Genomic DNA, 20983 nt, shown 5'->3' on the forward strand with positions numbered 1-20983 from the left:
TAAATAAATAAATAAGTCTTAAAAAAAAAAAAAAAGAGCTGATCTGATCTAAGACCACTGTGGCTTATTCGACCAAACATGGTGAGATTACTGAGTACAGACTGGCACAGATAAATAGTAAGTAGCTAACACCTACTGAGAACTAAGAGGTAGGTTCTCTGGACTTTGTTAGCATTAACTCATCCTATACTCATCACAGGATCATGATAAAGATACTCTGTAATTGTCCCTATTTTAAAGATTGGGAAACTGAGGCACAGGGGAGCTAAGTGGCCGGGAGGACTTTGGCTGGAATATGTGGATTTGATGGATGCTTGAGGGAACATGAGGAGCTGCAGGTAGGATTCTAGGGTGCACTCAATGGAATGTGTCTATCTGAGGGGAGGTCAGGATAATGGGAATGGAGGGAAGAAGCTTGTGGTGGGGGAACAGCAGCCTTGGGGGCAGAGTGAGGAAGAGGCCTTCGAAGGGGAAGGCCTGGACGGGCCGGGGCAGGTGAGAAGAAGGGCTTTCTAGGTGGAGGGAAGCGTGTGAGGCAGGAGGGGTTCCAGGGCTGGTGGATGCAGGGCAGGTGAGTGGCCCCAAGGCCCACCAGACCAAAGCAATAGGTAGAGCAGAGGCTGAAGAAGAGGGGAGCAGGGGGCGGAGTGGGGGGGACACTGACTCTGGCCACTTCAGCGCCGCAGGATCCCTGTTCTGGCCCCAGGTAGTGTCCCCTCCTGTAGGAACTGGGCCCTCTGCGTACAGCGCCCCGAAGGCACCCCCTTCTGAGAGTGTCAGCGTGGAGACTTCATTGCCTGCCCCGCCGTGTTCGTGTCCGTGGCAGTGTCGTCAGCCTGTCCAGCACCACGGAATATAGAGGCCTGAGCCGAGCCTAAAGCTCCACTGGCTGCACTGCCGTCCTGGTGCCCGGGGTGCCAACAGGTGGTACCGCAGCCTCTGCACCTGTGCGGCCTTCCTGCTGGGGCACTGGGGATGGGGGGGGACGTCCACCTGACCCTGAAACCAGGGCTTTCCCTCACCATCCCGTGTACTGCTTTTTTTTTTTTTTTTTTTTTAAGATTTTGTTTATTTTTTCATGCTCTCATGACTAGATGTAGAGAGGCAGAGACACAGGCAGAGGGAGAAGCAGGCTCCCCGCAAAGAAAGCCCGATGCGGGACTTGATCTCAGGACCCCGGGATCATGGCCTGAGCCAAAGGCAGCCGCTTGACCGCAGAGCCACCCAGGTGCCCCATCCTGGGCACTTCTTATTATTTATTGACTGCTCTAGAAATGATAAAAAGACCAAAGGAAGCAAGCTTACAGCAAAGAACTTCACACTGCTGGGCTGACAGTGAGTGAGCCGGTGTACCTTTGAGTCCTGACTTTGACTTGCTGGGTGGTTCTTTTTTTTTTTTTTCCTTTTTGCTATTCTTAAAAAAAAAAAATGTCAATTCAACTAATTAACATATACTGTATTATTAGTTTCAGAGGTAGAGGTCAGTGCTGCTGGGTGGTTCTGTGCAGGTTCCGTCCCCCACCTAGGATTCCTTTGCTCCGCTAACAACTGACGCCCCGAGTTCTGACCTTGGAGTGGGCCCTGAGCTTAGGGCTGTACGGGGATGATCTCCTTATGGAGCTCAGGGCAACCACGTAAGGTCGACGTTCTGATCTGCCTTTTACACGTGAGATTCAGAGAGAGACAGTGAACAGGGGACAGATCAGGATTCCCTGCCAGGCCTCTGGCTCCCGAAGACTCTGTCTTTCATGGACACTTGGCTATCCTGTAAGATGAGGGCCGTGGCTTGCGTGACATGTCGTGCTCCCCCCCAGCTCTTATTCTCCTGTCTGGCATTTTGCTATGCCCTCCCCCACCCCAAGCAAATACAGAAAATGCTTAAAATAAAAAACAGGAGCAGCAGCAGTCGTCTATCTGAACACCCCGCCCTGGTCTCAGTACCGCCTATCTTATCTAGCAGGTCTATAAATTACTTAGCAGTGTAGCCCAGGGCTCCTGGGTGCCTGAGCCCATCCCCGGAGTCACCAAGGGTTTGGGGTACCTGGCAGCTTTACCTGGGTCTGTTCTCTGTCAGAGAAGCAGGCTTCTTAAGGTATTTGAGTTTGCAGGGCCTGTTCCGAACATTAACCAGGCAGGGTCTAAAAAGAAAAAGAGGGGTTCTGGGTGCTCAGGGGTTGAGCATCTGCCTTTGGCTCAGGATGTGATCCCGGGGTCCAGGGATCGAGTCCCACATCGGGCTCCCTGCATGGAGCCTGCTTCTCTCTCTGCCTGTGTCTCTGTCCCTCCCTCTCTGCGTCTCTCATGAATAAATAAATAAAATCTTAAAAAAAAAAAAAGAAAAGAAAAGAAAGAAAAAGGAAGAGAGAAAGGGGGAGGGCAAGAAAGGAGGAGAAGAGAAGAGGGAGCTGTGGGGAAGGCGTTGACCCCAGGAGGTGCAGAGTCCGCATGGATGCTGTGGCTGTGCGGGCTTTTAGCATAAGCGTCTTGGCTTCTAAAGTGATATTACACTGGCCAAGGTCCCATCCCAACAGAAGCATTAAATAGAAGCAGTGATTAGCATTTTCCATATTTAAATGATCTTAACTCTTAAGAATCTTAGTGGCTACTTAGGTAAGTAACTTAAATTTAACTATCTATACTTAACAATATATTGAGTATATAGAAACTTAAATAATATAAACTTAAAATGCCTTCCTAATATAGTTCATCGTCTTTGGTGAACTTACCTTAACACTAGGGTAAATAATTTAATGTGTTCAGTGTTGTAGAAGGAAAAAAAGCCTACTTTCTCACTGGATCATTCTCGATATTAAAACATTTGATGACTAAGTCAGAAACGACTGCGAAAACTGCCTTTGCGATAATCAGAATTATTTAAGATGTCAAGATTTGGTCTTTCTCCGCTCCTAGTATTACTGAAAACCCTTATGGTCCTTTCCATAAATGAATAAACAACCTGTACTTCAAAGTTTGGTGGGGAAGTTGGGAATTCCTGGGAAAATGTTATAGTTTCATTTTTTAAAAACAAAATATAGGGGTACAGTCAGTTGAGTGTCTAACTCTTGGTTTTGCTCATGATCAGGATCATGGGATCAAGCCCTGAGTCCAGCTCTTGGATTCAGAAAATCTTGAGATTTTCTCTCCCTCTCCCTCTGTCCCTCCCACTCACACACACACTCTCTCTCTTTCTAAAATAGATAAATCTTAAAAAAAAAAAAAAAGACACATAAAAAATCATTCTCTATCTTACCTAAAATTGAAGAGGAATTAAACACCCCTGGAAAGAAAGGTTGTTTTGCATTTAAAACACAGATCATTAATGAGAAGCAGATCCACTGAGTTTACTCAGTGAAGACTGTGGTGGGCATTGGGGGCACCGCTTCCCAGAGTCTGGGAACACACTGTGTACAGCCCACGTATATTGGGCGTATTTTATGTTTTCAGTGCCAGGCTTTAAAGAGTACCTTGGTTCATGCTTTGTCTCCATGAGGGCACGAACTCTGGAATGTTCAATAGATTTTTTTTTTTTTTGAAGTACCCAACGTGGGGCTGGAACTCATGACCCTGAGACCAAGAGATGCTTTACCTACTAAATCAGCCAGGCACCCCAAGGTGATTTTTTTTTAAATGTTCCAGTTGTTAAATGAGATAAAATCCTCAGCCAAGAAACAAAGACACAAAGTGCACAAACAAAGCGCATTTCCTATGGCTTTGTTGTTGTTAAATACCTAAGTAATACACGAATACATTCTTGTCATTAGCACATGAGCTTTGAGGCTCTGGAACTGAGGAGGTGGGACCGAGATTTGTCCCAACATTTGTCCCACGTAGCCATTGATGCCTTCTTGCTTCCCTTACCAGGAGACTCTGTCCCCTGTGCTCTCTTCCTTCCTCACCTTGTCTCCCTCCCACCAACAAATAGAGTTTTTCCTCCACTTTCCCCAACACGGGGCTTCCCATGTAGCTGCTTTTCATTGAATATTTTAGTTTGGAATACTGTGTGACTTTCTCTGTATGCTACTGCGTAAAACTATGTTACAATGGGCAATCTGGGCGATGTGATCTCACTTTGTCCATGTAGAGAATTTACAGTCCAGCTACAGTGTGGAACGAAATAAAGACAAAGTCAGATGGGCAAAAGTTGCTTGGGTTTTGGAATGTTTCATTTGGACTGATTTTAAAGGTCTTTTGGAAAAAGAGTCTCAAACGGCAGGGGCAAATGTAATCAGGTCACCGTTTCCTTGTGTTAGAAGGTTTGGCAAAGGAGAGGTCAAGTGTGAGGATGCAGGAAAAGGAAATAAATGTGGCACAGGCAGGGAAGGAACTTACTGGATACAGGAAGCCAGAGACCCTGGAGAGGAAAGGAAGGAAAGGCAGGCATCTCTAACGAGGCCAAGAATGGGAGTAAACATGCTCCAAGAGCCAAGTGTTCTCATATGACACTGTCCCTATCTCTGTGTCCACGTGTTCTCTCCTTCTCCTGCCTAAGGACTGTGTCCACTCCCAGTGCCTCCCAGACCAGGCTGGCTAACAGAATCATGTGGGAAGCTTAACCACATACAGATTCCTGGGCCTTGGGTCTTCTAGGGAAGCAGACCCCAATTTTTTTTCTCCTGCAGCTACTCGGGATGTGAGCTAGCTTGGAAAACACTGATCTGAAGATTTGGCTTTGAGAAAGGTGTTTTTTTTTTTTTTTTTAAGATTTATTTATTTATTCATGAGAGAGAGTGAAAGAGAGAGAGAGAGAAGCAGGCTCCATGCAGGGAGCCTGATGTGGGACTCGATCCCGGGTCTCCAGGGTCACACCCTGGGCCGAAGGCAGGCGCTAAACCGCTGAGCCACCCAGGCTGCCCAAGAAGGGTGTTTTTAATCGGATGAAACACAACTATGAGTCCAGACAAAGAGTCCATTGACGGACCCATGTCAGTCTTATGTGTCGTACATTCAAAAAGTTGATGGTTAAAACGTTCTGTGGATGGGTCATCCCTTCTATGAAAAAAGCCACATTATCTAGAGATGCCCTTTTTTGCCTTTAAATGAGAATCAGGCATCAGTGGAGAAATGTCTTAAGTGGGAAATCTATAGACATACAAAACGTCCAGATGAATAAGGTAAAACCATTATTTGGTTTAGAAAGTGAGCAAATGACCTGTGTGAGTCCTAGGACTTAGTTGGTTGGCCATCCCAAGTCTTGCAGCCAGCAGGGATAAATCTTGCCTTTTATACTTAAACTAAAATTATTCGAACCCCTACAAAGTGGAAGATGTCCAATGCCCGCCCCACTATTTTTATGGACTTTTAACTCAAGTGGCAGGGGGTGGAGAGTTAGTTCTTCTGGTCACTTCTTGTTCTGATTTCTTATATTGTCTGACTTCTTCATCTCACATCCATCTTGCTTGATATCCCAGACTCATACAAGCCCCTTGTCTTTGGTTCTCCAAGCAAATGCTGTTTTAAGAGGTCCCCAGGTTACCAGGGGTACTTACATCACAACACAGCACAGCACAGTTTTGAAACTTTGAAAGTGTACATGAAATATTCTCTTTCTTTTGGCCTATTGACAATCAGGATTTTCTCATTCACTGACACTCCCCACCACCCCAGTCTTTCATCTGGCTCCATGGATTTTATAAGCTTCTGAATTCCAAAAGTGAATTGCACTTGAGCTGTGCAAACATTTTTTATCTCAAGAGATAGCCCCCAATTCTGAATTTACCAATTTATTAATGTATAGTCCCATCAACAGAGTGCAACAATCACTTAATTTTCATCATTCCCTCGCCAGAAATAAATAAAATTTCTATTTTATGTATTCACCAATTTCATAGGCAAAATATATTGTTCCAATATTTTCACTTGCATTTCTTTAGGAAGAGTTTGAGCGTATTTTCATAAGTTCCATGGCCAGGTATGCTTATTCATCTATAAACTAGATAAACTGCTAGATGATCTAGGTTATCTTTTTTTCTATTAGGTATTTAGTGATTTTCTTCAATTTTCTTGTTGATTTGTAAGAACTCCTTACATATTATAGATAGTAACTCATTGTTATGTATGTTGCAAATATTTCCCCCAGTTTTTGTTTCTTCTCTTTGATTTTCAGTTTTACATCTGGCCCTATGGAGAAACTCTTGGGATTGAGATTGTTCCTAACTCTCCAATGATTTTACCTGTTGCTCCATGAGAAAGCCCCACAGATGTAGGGCGATTGGTTTGTTGGGGGCCAGTCTTTCTGGTGTTGGTTTTATTTCCTTTGCCCTCCTTTTCCCCTCCCCTTCTCCTCCTCCTCCTTCTTTTTCCTAGCAATCCTTTATTTTCGGTGGGACACCTTTAACGTATGAGGATTACACCCAACTGATGCTTTTTGATGTTTCTCCTTGCTAGAAGGAGAAAGTGGAAATTTCTCTTTTGTGATTGGCCAGTCTTGGCCCTCCTTTGGGTTTGCAAGTCACCTCTCTGAGCCACTCGCAAGTCTTTTTTTCAACTTCTACTCTTCTCTAGGTTGGAGGCATGTAGCTACTGATAGACCATTATTTGCTGGATTTCGTTCATTTGGCTCAGTTTGGGAAGAGAGAAAGAAGAGGTCTTGTCAAATTGTGTCTAGGCTGACTTTCTTTCCCAGAAACTAACCTGTACTTTTGTGTTTCTTTAGTAAGTAAGTTGTATTTCCTGGGTTCCCTGGAGGCCACTGTTGCTCAGGGGTGGAGTTTAAAGTGGGCCGGCCACATGGCAGATGCAAAAGGAGCAGAAATATAACTGGAGGAGGTCATAGCAAAAGAAACCCTGAGCTCTTCTCCTGTTAAGCAACATTTCCATAGGTTTCGTGTCCTGGATGGTGTAGAGCTGTTGGAAGCATTTAATATTTATACATCCCAGCTAGATTCCCCCCCCCCCCATAGAATTAGTAGCCCTTTCTTTGCTTTGAATGTGCTTTTAAAGTGCATCTAGGAGACTAAATGTGCTTCTTTCATAAAATATTCTCTACTCTAATAATCATTATCAGGTTGAGACACATATGATGTGATGTACCCACAAGAATGTGCTGGGTGATGGGGCGCCCTTATTTCCACTCAAGTCATGATCTTGGGGTTGTGTGTTGGGCTCTGTGCTCAATGTAGAGTCTGCTTAAGATTTTCTCTCTCTCTCTCCCTCTGCCACTCCTCTTGCTCACACCCAGAGGTGCTCTCCAAAAAAAAAAAAAAAAAAAGAAGAAAGAAAGAAAGAAAAAAAGACTGTGCTGGATGGTAAAGCCAGATTTTCCCATCTCTAGGATTTCTCATACTTTCAGGTTCTTAACACCCTGTTGGCAGCTGTTAAAAGTTTTCCTAGCCCTGCCCCCATTGATTCTGATTTAGTAGGTACAGATGAGGCCCAGGAATCTGCATTTTTGGTAACTATAGTGGTCCTGATGTCTGTGGTCCTTAGTATGGGCTTTGAGTCCAGGGTCAGATTCTCAACCTCAGCACTACTGACATTTGGGACAGAATAATCTTTTGTTGCTGGAGTGCTGTTAAGCGATATCTCTGGCCTCACCCATTAGATGTCAGCAGCACCCCCGCCCCATTGTAACAATCAAAAATGTCTCCAGATATTGCCAACATGTCCTCTGGGGGCAAGGGGTTGTCAAATCACCCTTGACTGAGAACCAACCATTGACTGAGGGGGAATAAATGAGGAGAAAATGCTAGTTAAGAACAGTTTTTGCTTTCACATGCAGATGTTCCTACCCTTGTGCTGATTTCATCAAACAAATGAAGCAAATATTTCTGAGCACCTAATATGTACCAAGCATTTTATATTTAAATATATAAATATATTTTTAGATATATTATGTATTTTAAAGTGTTTAATATAATCATGGCTACTTCTTTAATATCTTATAAGATGGAAGAAAAGGATATGTTCTTGTAAGTTAATATCTATTGAACATGCAATTTTGCTAAATTAATATTCCCAATAGTTTTGTGTAGGATATACCAGAGCTTTAAAATTAATATTAGTCAATATTAAAAGTACTGTTAAATTAAAATTAATATTAAGATCGAGGGGCCTAGTTGGTACAGGTGGTTAGGCGTCTGACTCTTGGCTTTGGCTCAGGTTGTGATCTCAGGGTTCTGAGATAGAACCTGTTGTTGGGCTCCGTGCTCAGCAGGGGATCTGCTTAAGACTCCTTCTTCCTCTCTCTCTGCCCCCCCCACCCGCCCCCCTGTTTTCTCTTTCTCTCTCTCTCTTTTTTTAAAAAAATTGGTATTAACATCAATGTTGCTTTAGGAAGGATGTAATTCAGCCAGTGTGAATAATGAAACAAATTTGATTTATAAACTTTACATTTATTCTAATTTATAAAAACATAAAGAAGAAAGACTCACAATGCCCCTGCCATAATACTGTTTATAAAAGCTCACCTCTGCTGTAATTTTAGAATCTTTCTTTGGAGAGTCTGTGGTCCATAGAAATAAACAACTGTACCCAAACATGCTCATTTGGATGTGAGTTTTTCAGGTGTCACTAAAATGTTAAAAATAGATCATGATGTAGGGCAACCAGATATTTAACTCCTTAAGTCAGTGACTCAAGGAGCTACAAGGATGGAAGGAAAGAGGGAGGGAAAGAAGGAAGGGAGGGAGAGGGAGCAAGGAAGGAAGGAGGAAAGGAGAGAGGAAGGAAGGAAGGAAGGAAGGAAGGAAGGAAGGAAGGAAGGAAGGAAGGAAGGAAGGAAGGAAGGAAAGGAGGAAGAAAGGAAGGAAAGGAAAGAACAGGAATTGATTGAGGACGAAGCTCGGTAATCTCCAAGGGGGGGGGGGGGGGTCGGTAAATTCTATTGAAATTCAAGAGTGGAGACCTACCAGAAGGCTGGTAAAACAATTCCTAAGTGGCCAGAAAAAGAATCCTATTGACATTCAGGAACCCGGAAGAGAACAATTGACCTCCCCATTGTGGACTCTATCCCCTTCCTCCGGTAAAGGTGTGAATAAAGCTCAGGACAGGAAAGAAGCCTTTTCTGCGGACCCTGCTGTTGTCAACGTGTCCTTAGCCCGACAGACTTTCTGGGCAGTTCCCGATGATATCATTTCTTTGTATCGGAGATCCAGGACCTTTGTGGATTAGGAGAGAAGAACCAAACGGCAGCTGTCCCTCCTGCTGAGCTTGGCACGCAGAACTGACTCTCAGGAGAGGCCCCCAGGACCTTGGCCAGGGGGTGCAGAAGGAAGCTGGCCCACCCTGGAATGCAAACCCAAAAGAGGGCAAGGGGCTCCGACTTGCAAAGCAGGAGAGAGAAGAAGGCAAACGAACACCCCATCATTCCTAGCGGAAAGTTGAATTCAAGAAGCCAGGCTTCACATTCTTTTCCCTTTGCAGAGATCCTGCAGAGTCAGAGAAGTGCTGGCTTTTTAAAAATGCTGATTTCTTTTTAAACACAATGTGGGGTGTTTTGTGCGTGTGTCCTCAGGATTTCCAGACAGTCCCTGTTCAAAGGGTCATTAACATTATTTAAATATTCATAGTGGGGGTGGGGATTATAGACTGAAATTTCAGACCGCGCGGGAGGGCGGTCGCGCTTACCCGGGGACAGTCGTGCTGCCGATCGCTCCCCCCGCGCTTGCACCCCCGCGCTCCCACCCACCCAGACGCAGGATGTGCACCCCAGGCACGTCCGCGGGGGCACACGCCGGCACGCCCACCCGGCACGCCCACCCGTACGCGGACACAGGGCCGGGTCCCCAGGCACGGAGCCCCTGCTCCTGCACTGGCCCCTCCCTCCCTCCCTCCATCCGTCCATCCGTCCATCCTTCCTCTCTCCATCCCTCCATCCATCCGTCCATCTCTCCATCCCACCAGCCGCCCATCCTTCCGTCTCTCCATCCCTCCATCCATCCGTCCCTTCATCCCTCCATCCGTCCGTCTCTCCATCCCTCCATCCGTCCGTCTCTCCATCCCTCCATCCGTCCGTCTCTCCATCCCTCCCCTCTACCCATTCATTCTCTGCGTGGTTTCCCGGTCCGGGCTCCGAGTCCACCCACGGGGAGGTGGGGGCGGGGCGGGAGGGGCGGGAAGGGGCGGCGCTCCCGGCCCTCGGCTCCCCTCCGCCTCCCCGCCGCGGCTCCTCCGGCCAGAAGCGCTCGCCCCGCGCCGGGGCTGCCGCTCGCCGCCTTCCCGGAGCCTCTGGGCCGCCCGAGCCGGGGCAGGGCAGCAGCCGCGCCGGAGCCCGGAGCCCGGAGCCCAGCTCGAGGGCCGCCTCCCCCGGGATCCCGCGCGCAGAGGTGGGTGGCCCAGGCCTGGGGTGGGGGGGCGGAGACCCCCGACACCGAGTCCCCGGGGCGCCCCCTGATGTTGGGGACCCCGGGGGGGCTGCAGATCTGGGGAGCCCTCGGAAGGATCGCGGGCTGTCCCCCGAGGAAGGGGTCCTTGGCCTTGCCCCGCGGAGCGTGTGCGGGAGGGGGCCCGGCTGGAAAGGGCTGGGGCCATGTGGCTTTGAATTCCCGGGTTTGGGGGAGGGGGCCCGGGCCTCCGGCCGCTTTACTCGATAGTTGCTAATATGTGCTTAAAAAAAAAATTGACTGAAGACCTCTTTTCCCCTGCTCCCTAACACCCACACTCACACTCACACACACTCATACTCACACGCTCACGGAGCGGGGCTGGACGGGGAAAGCGGGGACCATCTAACGGCCGGGGCTGCCCCTGCAGACCCGGGAGCAGCCGAGGATGGAGCCGCCGGTTCCAGCTCCGGAGGGAGACGCAGGTCCTCAGATGGCAGCGCCGGGACCCCGGGGCCGGGGCGGGGGAGGTGGGGGGGGCTCCCGACCCGCCCGAGCCTGGGGAGCGGGGTCCGCGAGCTGCGCTCCGGGGCCCCCGGGGACCGAGGGGTGCGCGCCGAGCCCGCGAGCTGGGCCTGGGGCTGAGCCCCCAGCTGCTGGGACCCGGGGCTGCTTCATCCCAGAAAAAGCCGGAGGGTGCCGGAGGGTGCCGGAGGGTGCGTCTCTTGAGGCCCTTTGTGGGGACACTTGGGGGAGCGGAAGGGTCGCGGTGGTGAGCGCCGGGCGGGCTGTGCTGGGAACTGGGGGGGGGGGGGCGTGCGCCCTCGGGGGCGAGAGCCGGGACGCCCTGGCGGCCCCCAGAGACTCTGGGCAGACGTAGTGGTGGAGGACCCGGGACTGACTCGACGGCGGGGCGGGGCGAGCTGGGAGCGCGGGGAGCCCTGCAGGTTGGGGCCGCTGCGCCCCTGGGGAGCGGGTCACTGAGGTCCCTGCCCTCGGGCCGCGCGCTCGCCGCCGGGGATCCCTCCCTAAGCCTCAACCAGGGGGCGTCGTGGAGGGAGTGGAGTCTGGAGAGACGGTGGGGGGTCCCTCCAGACCCGGGAAAGCCAGCTTCCCGCGCGGGGTGGCACTGCTGTGGCTCCGCTAGGCTGTGTGGTCAGACTTGGACAGATCTGCACCCTTCTCTGCAGCAGTTTTAAGTGCGGCGCCAATAATTTGGGCGAGCTGGTTTCTCCCCCTCTGGAATGCGTGAACCCCTGGAAGGAGCGCGCACACGCACCCACACCTCTACACCTGGATACGGTGCGTCTTGGAATCCGCGAACAGGTTCCCACGGGGAAGCAGCCTTCCCCCTTCCCTCATCCCCGGGCATCCGGAGGCCACCGCCCACCATGGTAATCCCAGGAGATTTGTTTCCTTGGTTTTGTTCTAATTAAAGAGAGTTCACTTAAGCATCACACTTTTCTTCCTGGAAATGGTCCTGATTTAATTAAACGTTCTTTCTCCCAGCCTGGGAGCATCCCCAACGTTGATCAATAAAATTTCAGAGTAAGGTGTCTAGAAATGATGTATTGCTCTTAAAGAGCTTGCTCTGTTTGGTTGGAGTAAAGCCCTTAAGAATTAAACCTCGCCCTAACACACCTCCTGAACAGCCCGCTGTCCACCGCCCAGTTTTGACACTGGCTCTTTGCTGGGAGGGCACCTTCTCCGTTGAGCGGGTGCCCCATGGGTTATGCAGGCCCTGCAGTTATTTGGGGCTGCACTAATAAAATTAGTCAGGAGCCAAGAAAAATGAAAGTATTTCTACTTTGGGCCTCGGAGCCCCTTCCCTCGCTGACTGCATGCATTAGGTGTTGAGCTGTTCCTGTGGCAGCGAAGTTGACTTGAGTTTCTTTCTGGGATGCTGAGGAGCCGGTGTGAGAGGGGTGGCCGGGCTTTGAGATGGGACAAATATTTTGAAATGCCCATTATCTCATAGCCCTGGCATGACAGTTGGCACGGCTCCGTCTGCAGAGTTGAGGGTAGTGTTGTCAGAGATTATTTCACTTCCCTAAGTGGCTCATTCTGACTCAGGAGCCTCAGGATCTCAGGGTAATAAGATGAAGCAGGTTGTCTTAACTTATTATCAAGTGAGGGGAAAATGATGCCCTGGTTGTTTTATCCTAAAACTTTCAATATTTTAGTATGGAGCTAACTATTAAATCTTCTTTTTAAAAATGCTAACACCTTAGACTTTCTAGTTAATTATTAGAATTGTCTGGATACCACCCTTGTCTATTTGGTTGACTCCTAAAGCAGCCAAGTCTTGGATTTCTTTTTCTTTTTTTTTTCTTTTTAAACATATTTTATTTATTTTCTCATGAGAGACACAGAAAGAGAGAAGTACAGACACAGGCAGAGGGAGAAGCAGGCTCCATGCAGGGAGCCCGATGTGGGGCTCGATCCTGGAACCCCAGGATCACGCCCTGAGCTGAAGGCAGACACTCAACCGCTGAGCCACCCAGAGGTTCCTCATGTCTCGGATTTCTATCACAGATGTTATTACAAGTGTCTACTAATAAAGATAATGAGAAATATTTCAAATAGAAATGAAACTGAATTTGGGTGGACGTCGTATTGAGGAATTTAAACAATTGAAATGGCAGGATGTTGAAATTTACTTCTAAAGACCGAAATGGTGATGTGTAGTTCCATTCTTTAATTTTTTACTTTCCTCAATGCTGGTTGAATTGATGATCAATCTTGAATTAGCCCCTGGAATGACTGTTCTTTGATCTTGAGAAACAGGAGCCATCATTTGTGTAGATTGTTGATCAGGGATCCTGTACCAACTATTGGAAATTTGAATCAGTTAATGTACTGATCAGGTTTAACAATTTTAGTAAGTTTTGTTAGAAAATGGCATCATTTTCTTTATAGTGCATAAACTCTATACCCATGGATAGATTTTTTGTGGAGCTAAAAAAGCTCAAGGCTGGGGGTTCCTCACTGGCACCAGCCTTCCCCATCAGCACGTTGAGGGGCTTGGGCCTGAGGGAGGCAGTGCCTCCATGATCCATGATGATGAGATCCAGGCTTTTTGTAAGAGAATCCCCTTCTAAGAACATATAGGGCTACTGTTCAAGTTTTGGACACATGCCCTTCAAGTGTGTTTTCCAGGAATGTATTATTATAGGGAAGTTGAAATCATCTCTATTTCATAGGAGAGCCACGGTTTTGCTCAAAGAGAAAATTACAGAGTTTGCATATGTGATTTTCAGTAGCACTTGATGAACTAGAATCTTAAGAATTGAAGTACTCAAAAAAAAAAAAAAAAAGGATTGAAGTACTCTAAGGAATATCAGTTTAAACCTAAGTTTTAAAAATTTGTTTCAACTGTGGCTCATAGAAGTGTGTTTCTAAGATGCAGAGAATGGCTGTCTTGCCCTAACTACTCTTTGCCTTGGTCCTTTCATGGACATTTTAGGACTTTGTAGCCTCCGTGTGATGTCCACATAGAGACAAATTATGGTTTATAGGGGTGCAGAAGAGTAATTGTGGAATCCACAGGACAGCCTCTGGAGGCTGGTTTTTGAAAAGCAAATCCCCATACAAATATAGTTTCTGTTCTTGCCCCACTCTGGAAAGTTGAGTGCCCGAAGAATGAATGAATCATGACGCTTCCTTTGCCTCCAGTACAGCAAGATGTGATACCTCCAGGTTTCAGCCTGGAATTCTTTTTACCTGTTGAAGTGAATTCTGAGATTAGAGAAATGCAAAAGTTGGACAGACAGACAGTATGGGAGAAGGGTCTGAAGGCATCCTTGGGCCCATTTACCTCTTTCCCGTTTAGTATTTGTCTCTGAAGTCCAGGTGCACTGTGCTACCAGGCCTTGGGGGGTCAGGGACATGTAACTGGGATTTGTTCCCATCTTGGTGGGAGTCTCAGAGACTTTGACCCCTTTCTCTCCTGGGTGTGTGCTGGGTTTCTTTCTGGTTGGTTTTGATGCTTAACCAGAGCAGCGTGAGTGAGCAGAGCCAAATATGCAGACAGTTCAATACCCTAGTTATCCAGAACCGTGGCAGGGCCAAAATGCATTAGTGCCTCGGTCAAGTTCTCTAGAAGACTGTGGGCATGTCACTTAAGTGGAATCTTAGTTCCTTCACTTATAAAAATGGGGCTACCGAGACCTGCCTATTTGCAAACTCGTGTTGAATGAGATATATGCAGAAGTACCTCGTGCTCGTTGTATTTCTCCCCAAATTGGTTTTCTTAAGTTAACAAAGTCTCTTTCCATCTTTTTTTCTTTTAAAGATTTATTTATTTAAATAATCTTTAAACACCAACATGGGGCTCGAACTCACAACCCCAAGATCAAGAGTCTCATGCTCTACCAACTGAGCCAGTCAGGCGCCCTAAAACCTCCTTTCATCTTCATGGTAGATGCAAATAAGCGATTTTTCAAGTGTAATTGATAACATTCCAGTAATTGTGTAGCAGGTCACTTGTTCAGCCCTCCCACTGACCAGATGGAAAAGCTTTGAGTGCAGAGATTTCTCCAAGCCTAACCTCACCTCCATCCCCCAACCCTCTTTGGACTTGGAGGAGTCTGGAGGACATCATTCTTCTCTCTTTACCCCCAAAGCACCTGCACTGCTGAAGCTTCTTCCTTTTTTTTTTTTTTTTTTTTTTTACTTGCTTCTTCTTTATGCTTTGAGTAAGTCAGAAATTGCTCCTCATTGGGCAAATGGGCCCAAATTTTCAGGACCCTAATCCTGGGCTTTATGCTCACTCAGTGACCCATAGTGTGATGGATATCAATGGGACTTCCCTTCCGGGAACTCCTACAAGATTCTTTGCTGGCCCTAATGAGTTTTCTCAGTCACTAAGATGAGAACAGGCATTAATATATTAAGTAAAGAGTTGGCATTTCAGGTTAAAATTAACTAGGTTTTCAGAAGAGCCCGAGAAGCCTGGTGAATTGAGTCCTTTATATCTTACCATTTACCTTCACAGATTTGCAGTAGATTTTGCAGGTCGGATGGATTATTAGGTCGCATCGTGGTGGGGTGGCCACACTGGAAGCATTATTTTGAGTAAATTTGTCAGCCTTACAGATCATTCTTGTATACAAACACATACAAAAGAAATTCCCCACCTCTGCTCCCTAGTTCGCCAGCAAATCCCTCTGTGCCAGCCAGCCCTGGGGTCTTGACTGGCGAGAGCCTGTACGTTTGAGGAAGTGAGTCGGTTAGAAAAAGTAACTGGGGATTTACAAGCAACATGATTTTAAAAACAGAATATTGTAGCCCCTGACCCTGTTGGCAATGTCTCTGAATTTTTCTTTTCAGAAAACTACCTGCGGGAGGGAAGTCCCCTCTCCCACATAAAATGTCCCACAGAGGGGCGACTGTCCAACTCCTGGTCCCCGACCTTTTGGTGTTTCTAGTCCTGCACTGAAGACCCAGTTCCCTAGGGATCTGTCTTGTTCACTGGGGCAGCATAGCTAGTCCTACAGTCCAGCCAGGCCAGTGTCCTCGGGGGGACTCCTGGGCTCTGGCACAGACAGGATCGCCCATTTGAGAGGAGCCTGCATACTGCCTTTTGGGGTGCATGGGGGGGTGGGCGGTGGGGGGTGTTTTCTGGATACTGCCTTGTAAATCAGCTCTCCTGGGGATGTCAAATAAAGCTTGAGAACAATGGATACAGGCACCTCCCCACGCCCCCCAAGTGCAGCACCAGCTCTGACTTAGGAGAGACGGGCCCGGACCAGGTCCCCATCCTGGCTTGCCTGCCTCACGTCTTGACAGTTTTCACTGCTCTAACCCAGAGGTGATCCTGGAACTGCTTCAAAAGGTCTGTGGATTCTGCTTAGACTTTCTGCCCTGTGGAGCCCCTGCACCCCTTATCTGCTCTTTAGGATTGAAGAGAAATCGAGTCAGCACATAAAGATAAATAAATGCTGGTCCAGAAGCCTTAACCTCTCTTTGAACTATACCCAAGGATGTGTTTTATTGCTCTGCATGTGCTTTCGTGAGGGGGCCTTGAGAAGGGAGGTTACAGTGCAGAGCAAGATGAATGGTGATGCTGGACCAGTTTTTCCCAGGTTGTCAGAGGACTGCGCTGGAGGATGCTGCACGGAGCTGAGGGCGCCCTGGGCTTGTAAGGGGGAGAGGAATTGCCCAGGACTTCCAGGTCTTCGGTCTTTTGTTAGAAGAGTGTGTGTGGAGCTGCCACCCATACTACACTGAGCCCTGAAGAGAGGGGTCCCTAGGTGGCCACCCTATCTGTAGCCCATGATCTTCTCAGGATGTCCCCAGGGAACCCATGGGCCCAGGACCCAGCCAGCGGCCTGTAGCAGAGAGCAGCCATGCAGACCCCAGCAAAGCCCAACCCTGGGCAGGGGAGAGGGAGGGATGCTAGCTACCCCCCACCCCCACCCCCCGCCGTTAGTTCCCTCAAATGCAGAGCTCTGTGAGGCCTACCTGAGCCCCACACCTGGGTGAAGTATGTGTAGAAGGTTCTAGGAAGGCCAAACCACATTTTCCTGTAGGCGGTTAACTGACGGCTCTCAGCCCCTCTTCCTGACCAGGATTGGCTCACATTATCATGATGTCATTTGCTCAGGGGAATGAGGCAGAAACACTTTGTGTGGAGCAGTGCCTCGTGTAAGTTTTGTGGTACAGCCTATACACAGAGAAAGAGACCCATTGTCTAGCCCTCGTTATGTAAGGCGTTGGGGGGAGTGGTTTTCCCAGAGGAATAAATATTAATTTTCTAGAAAATTCGAGCACTTCTTAACCCTGAATCTAAAAGCTCTCTCTCTATGTGTATTAAAATCAAGGTCCGGGTGCCATGTGCCAAGTGATTCCAAGGCTATATTTAGCCTGGCAAATTATTATTTTGCATCAGAACATTTTATCCTTGCAAAGGATAACAGGAACTCTCCTCTGACACTATTCCAGGTGAATAGAATCCGTTCATTTGGGCAGGAAAATGATCAAACTGTATTGGAAAGTTAGAGCATACCCAAGGCACTTTGTGATCATCCCTGTTTGGGATCATTTTTCCTTTAGGAAAGAAGTTCAAGGCAGTGTTTAATACCGCACAGAGATGGGCCCCGAGTGTGGGAGGCATTGCTTTTGCATGAAATCACAATGTGTACATTGTTTTTAAAATATTCTTTTCATCATATGCTTCATTATCAAAACAATTCACAGCCTCCCAGGGATGACAGATGTTATAGTATAACCAGCATAGAAGCTATAAAATAGAAGAAGGAAAAGGGAAGAAACCACTCCCTCTCCAACCACTACTGAGAATGGAATTTAGTTTTCTCTTCTAGGGAATTCCCTGCAATCCCCAGGGACGCCTTGATCTTGACGTTTCTAGGCACGGTGCTGGGAGGAGCTTAGAGGGAAGGGGAAGGGAATTAACATTTTTTGAGTGCCAGATGCTAACCTGGTTGCTTTTATCTCCACTGTCTTACTTAATCCTCAGAGTCACCACCATTTTTCCAATGAGGATACTGATGGGCTCGGAGGCTGTGGCATCAGCGAAGGGTCCCACAGCTGTACATGGTCCTACCCAGCAGCTCCTGTTTTTCCTACCTAGCTCCCTCCTGTTCCCAAATCGGTGTATGGGGTCCTTGCTGTTCAAAGTGTGGTCTGGGGACCTGTGGCATTGGCATCATTCAGGAGCTCGTTGAAATTAGACAATCCTGAGCCCCCATCCCATCCCTACTGAATCAGAATCTGCATTTTACCCAAATCCCCAGGAATGTATATGCACAGGACAGTGTGAGACGCTCCCTTACCCGACTTGGAGGAGGAAGGTTTGGCAGTTGACGCTATGCAACTAGCCAAGCTTCAAGACTGGAATCAGCAGGCTCGCCCTGAGAGAGGAGTCTGTGAGAGCAGCAGGTGCTACTAGAATCTAGTGGGAGGCAGCTAAACGGCCCACAAAGCCCAGGACAGCTCCTCACCGTGAAGAATTATCCTGGCCAAGATGTCCAGAGGGCTGATGTTGAGATACCCCGGGTCTAGCTGTCCATATCTAGGATTCACACCCTGTCCGTGTTTCTGTGGCTTCAGACGGACGCACCTCTCTAGCGAGCAGACCTTAAAGGAGATGACACAAATTGCAGTGTGGTATGCAGATGTGACTCTTTAAAAAAAAAAAAAAAATTATTTATTTATTCATGAGAGACACAGGCAGAGGGAGAAGCAGGCTCCATGCAGGGAGCCTGATGTGGGACTCGATCCCGGGTCTCCAGGATCACACCTGAACCCAAGGCAGACGCTCAACCCCTGAACCACCCAGGCATCTTGCAAATGTGATTCTTTTCACTGGGACTCAAAAAAGTGACAAAGAGTTTAAATTGCAGCATGAAAGATTTCCCGTTAGAGTTCTGCAAGCATCTGGCTAAGGTACCCAGGAGACAGTGAAAAGGCCTCTGAGCTGGTACTGGTCCCAATTGTACCCCCCCACCATGGGGTTACCCCCTCTCCTGACCAACCCTGCCTGGCTACCATAACTTTGGTTTCTTAGTTGTACTCCCCAAACCTGCCCAGGCCTCCGTCCTATTTTTCAGCGACCAAGCAAGCTGTGTAGGTCGGCTGTGCCACCTGGAGGCAGGGGGAGGAAAGGGGAAAAGTGGAAGGACTCCTTCCTTCAGGCTTTCCTCTCCGCACCCTGGGATCTGAGCCTCTCCAGCCTTTTCTTGCGTGGCTCCTAATGCTCCACCCCACCGCAGGCCCTTCCACTCCTGAACACCCATCTCCTGTCCCTTGGCCCAAAACATCTGGGACTCTCTCCCCTCCAGCACCTCCGTTGTCTCCCTCCTTCCTTTTCTCTCTCTTTTCCTTTGGTAAACAGCAGATCAACCCCAATCACGACTGGGAAGTGAAACCAGCACCCCCAGTGTGTATTAAGGGGGGAAAAAGGGGTTTGAAGGAAATTATATGCAACAGAGCCCCTGTCATCCGCCTTCTGTTATGAGAGTCTCCTCAGAATTGCTGCAAACATCTCTTCCTACTCTCTTGGTTTACTCCAATTCAGCTGACTTTTTCTGGAGCTCTACAATTTGAAAATGGAGTTTTCTCGAGGTTCTGTTGTGTTTTCTAGCTTTTTCTCATGGCTGGTATTTATGACATTCATTTTCCAATACTTTTTATTTATGACCATTATCCACAAAGTAGATTGTTCTAGGTCGGCTGTAGAACCAAACTGGACTTATGACCGAGGTTTTCCAAGAAGTTTCTTTGTAACTTCTGGGTACCCTCTTTTTCATAACCTTTATTATTCCTTGCAAAACGAAAGGCGGAGCCACGAAAGTGAAGGAGGCGATGGGGAGTGGCTGGCGGGCTATGCTGAGCATCCAGCTCCAGTGTTGGGATCCAGGGGCCAGGGCAAGAGAAGCCAGAGAGCTGGGCTTCTGGCCAGAGTGGAATGTATCTTCCCAGGGGAAGCCTGTGTTTTTCCAGCAAACTAGCTGCTCTGCTCCAGAGGGCTTTAAACTGGAAGGTGGGGAGTTCCAGGGGGAGAGTGGGAGTCAGAGAACATGAGAGCCGTCGCTATGGAGGACTATCAGTTTTGTCACAAAAAGGGGAGATTTGTCATCTGGTCTTTGGTTCCTAGTCGTTGTTTTGAGAAAATAATTGGGAAATCCATACCAGAAACAATCTTGCCCCTAAGATCATATACCTGAGAGGAAGAAAACCTTAGAGGCCCTTGTCCCCCGAGGCACCACTTTTCCCTGCAACCCACACCCTCGAGGTGTCACCTCTCAGGAACTCCTTGGGGGTCCTCTTGGGCTTGATAACATGTGCCACCTCTTGCAAGTTCCACCGAACTCTTTCTGCCACAAACAAGGCCTTTCAAAAATCAACCTGGAAAAATGGGAGCAAAAATCATTACACAATTGACCACTGCAAATACTCGGACAAATACAAAATAACAATTCCTGGGGCCTTATGAAGAATGGATCCAAACCAAGGACAGAGTTTATATGAACAGAGGAAGACATAATACAGTATGTGTACAATTGAATGAGACCCTGAACTTTTCGCATGGGTTTATTTTCAACCACAAATTAAGATCGAGCTTCTTTCAAAAGAGTGTAACTTTGAAAAAGTTCAAATTTATATATTTCTCTTGTGAGTTCAGGCTTTCACAAGAGCAGATACTCTGAGAGCAAGGTAGATTTAAGGTGCTTCTGATAATGATGATTTATTGAAAGTTGGGCCCTCTTTCAGTTGCCATGTATGCATTGTTATCTTTGACCCTCGTAACGTTCTGTTGGGGAAGAGACTATTATTATTTTTTTGTTGTTACAGATGCAGAGACTGAGACACGGTGGTTTAGGATCAGTGCATATAGCTAGTGGCAAAGCTGGATTTGAATCCCTGTAGTCTGGCTTTTGTAGACAGTCTCTTAATCATTACCTTCTTCTTAGTGCTTACTACAAGCCAAGCTAGCTCTCGTGTACTGTGGTTGAAGTTATGAATCTCAGTCCATAAACAGAGGCTTGCAAAAAAATACATACAGCATTTTAAAATTTAAATAAATTAATTTTGTCTCCAAGCCCTCAACCTGTCCCGCTAACAGAAAATTTAACCCCAGTCATTTGGGAGATAGAGCCACCCTGTGATCATATCCAAGATTTAAGGCTTTAGAAGGTGCTAAGTTGTGGCAAGGAGGCCACCCTCACACCTGTCTACAGTGGTTTTAGCTGTGACTTCCC

At 47.7% G+C, this 20983-nt stretch overlaps 1 protein-coding gene across 10 annotated transcripts in view; it reads left to right on the forward strand.

The window, feature by feature from the left end:
• PALM2AKAP2 (PALM2 and AKAP2 fusion) overlaps positions 1 to 20983 on the forward strand; it is a 460195-nt gene that overhangs the window by 342237 nt on the left and 96975 nt on the right. Inside the window, exon 1 of one of the 10 annotated variants that reach the window (XM_025432738.3) lies at positions 10097 to 10262. The exons of the other annotated variants lie outside the window; for them this stretch is intronic. The gene's annotated coding sequence lies outside the window, so the exon portion shown is untranslated. Of the gene's footprint in view, positions 1 to 10096; positions 10263 to 20983 lie in introns of those variants that run through there. 10 annotated transcript variants of the gene reach the window in all.

This window comes from Canis lupus, chromosome 11 (assembly GCF_003254725.2).
Source record: "Canis lupus dingo isolate Sandy chromosome 11, ASM325472v2, whole genome shotgun sequence".
In the NCBI taxonomy this organism is placed as follows: Eukaryota; Metazoa; Chordata; class Mammalia; order Carnivora; family Canidae; genus Canis; species Canis lupus.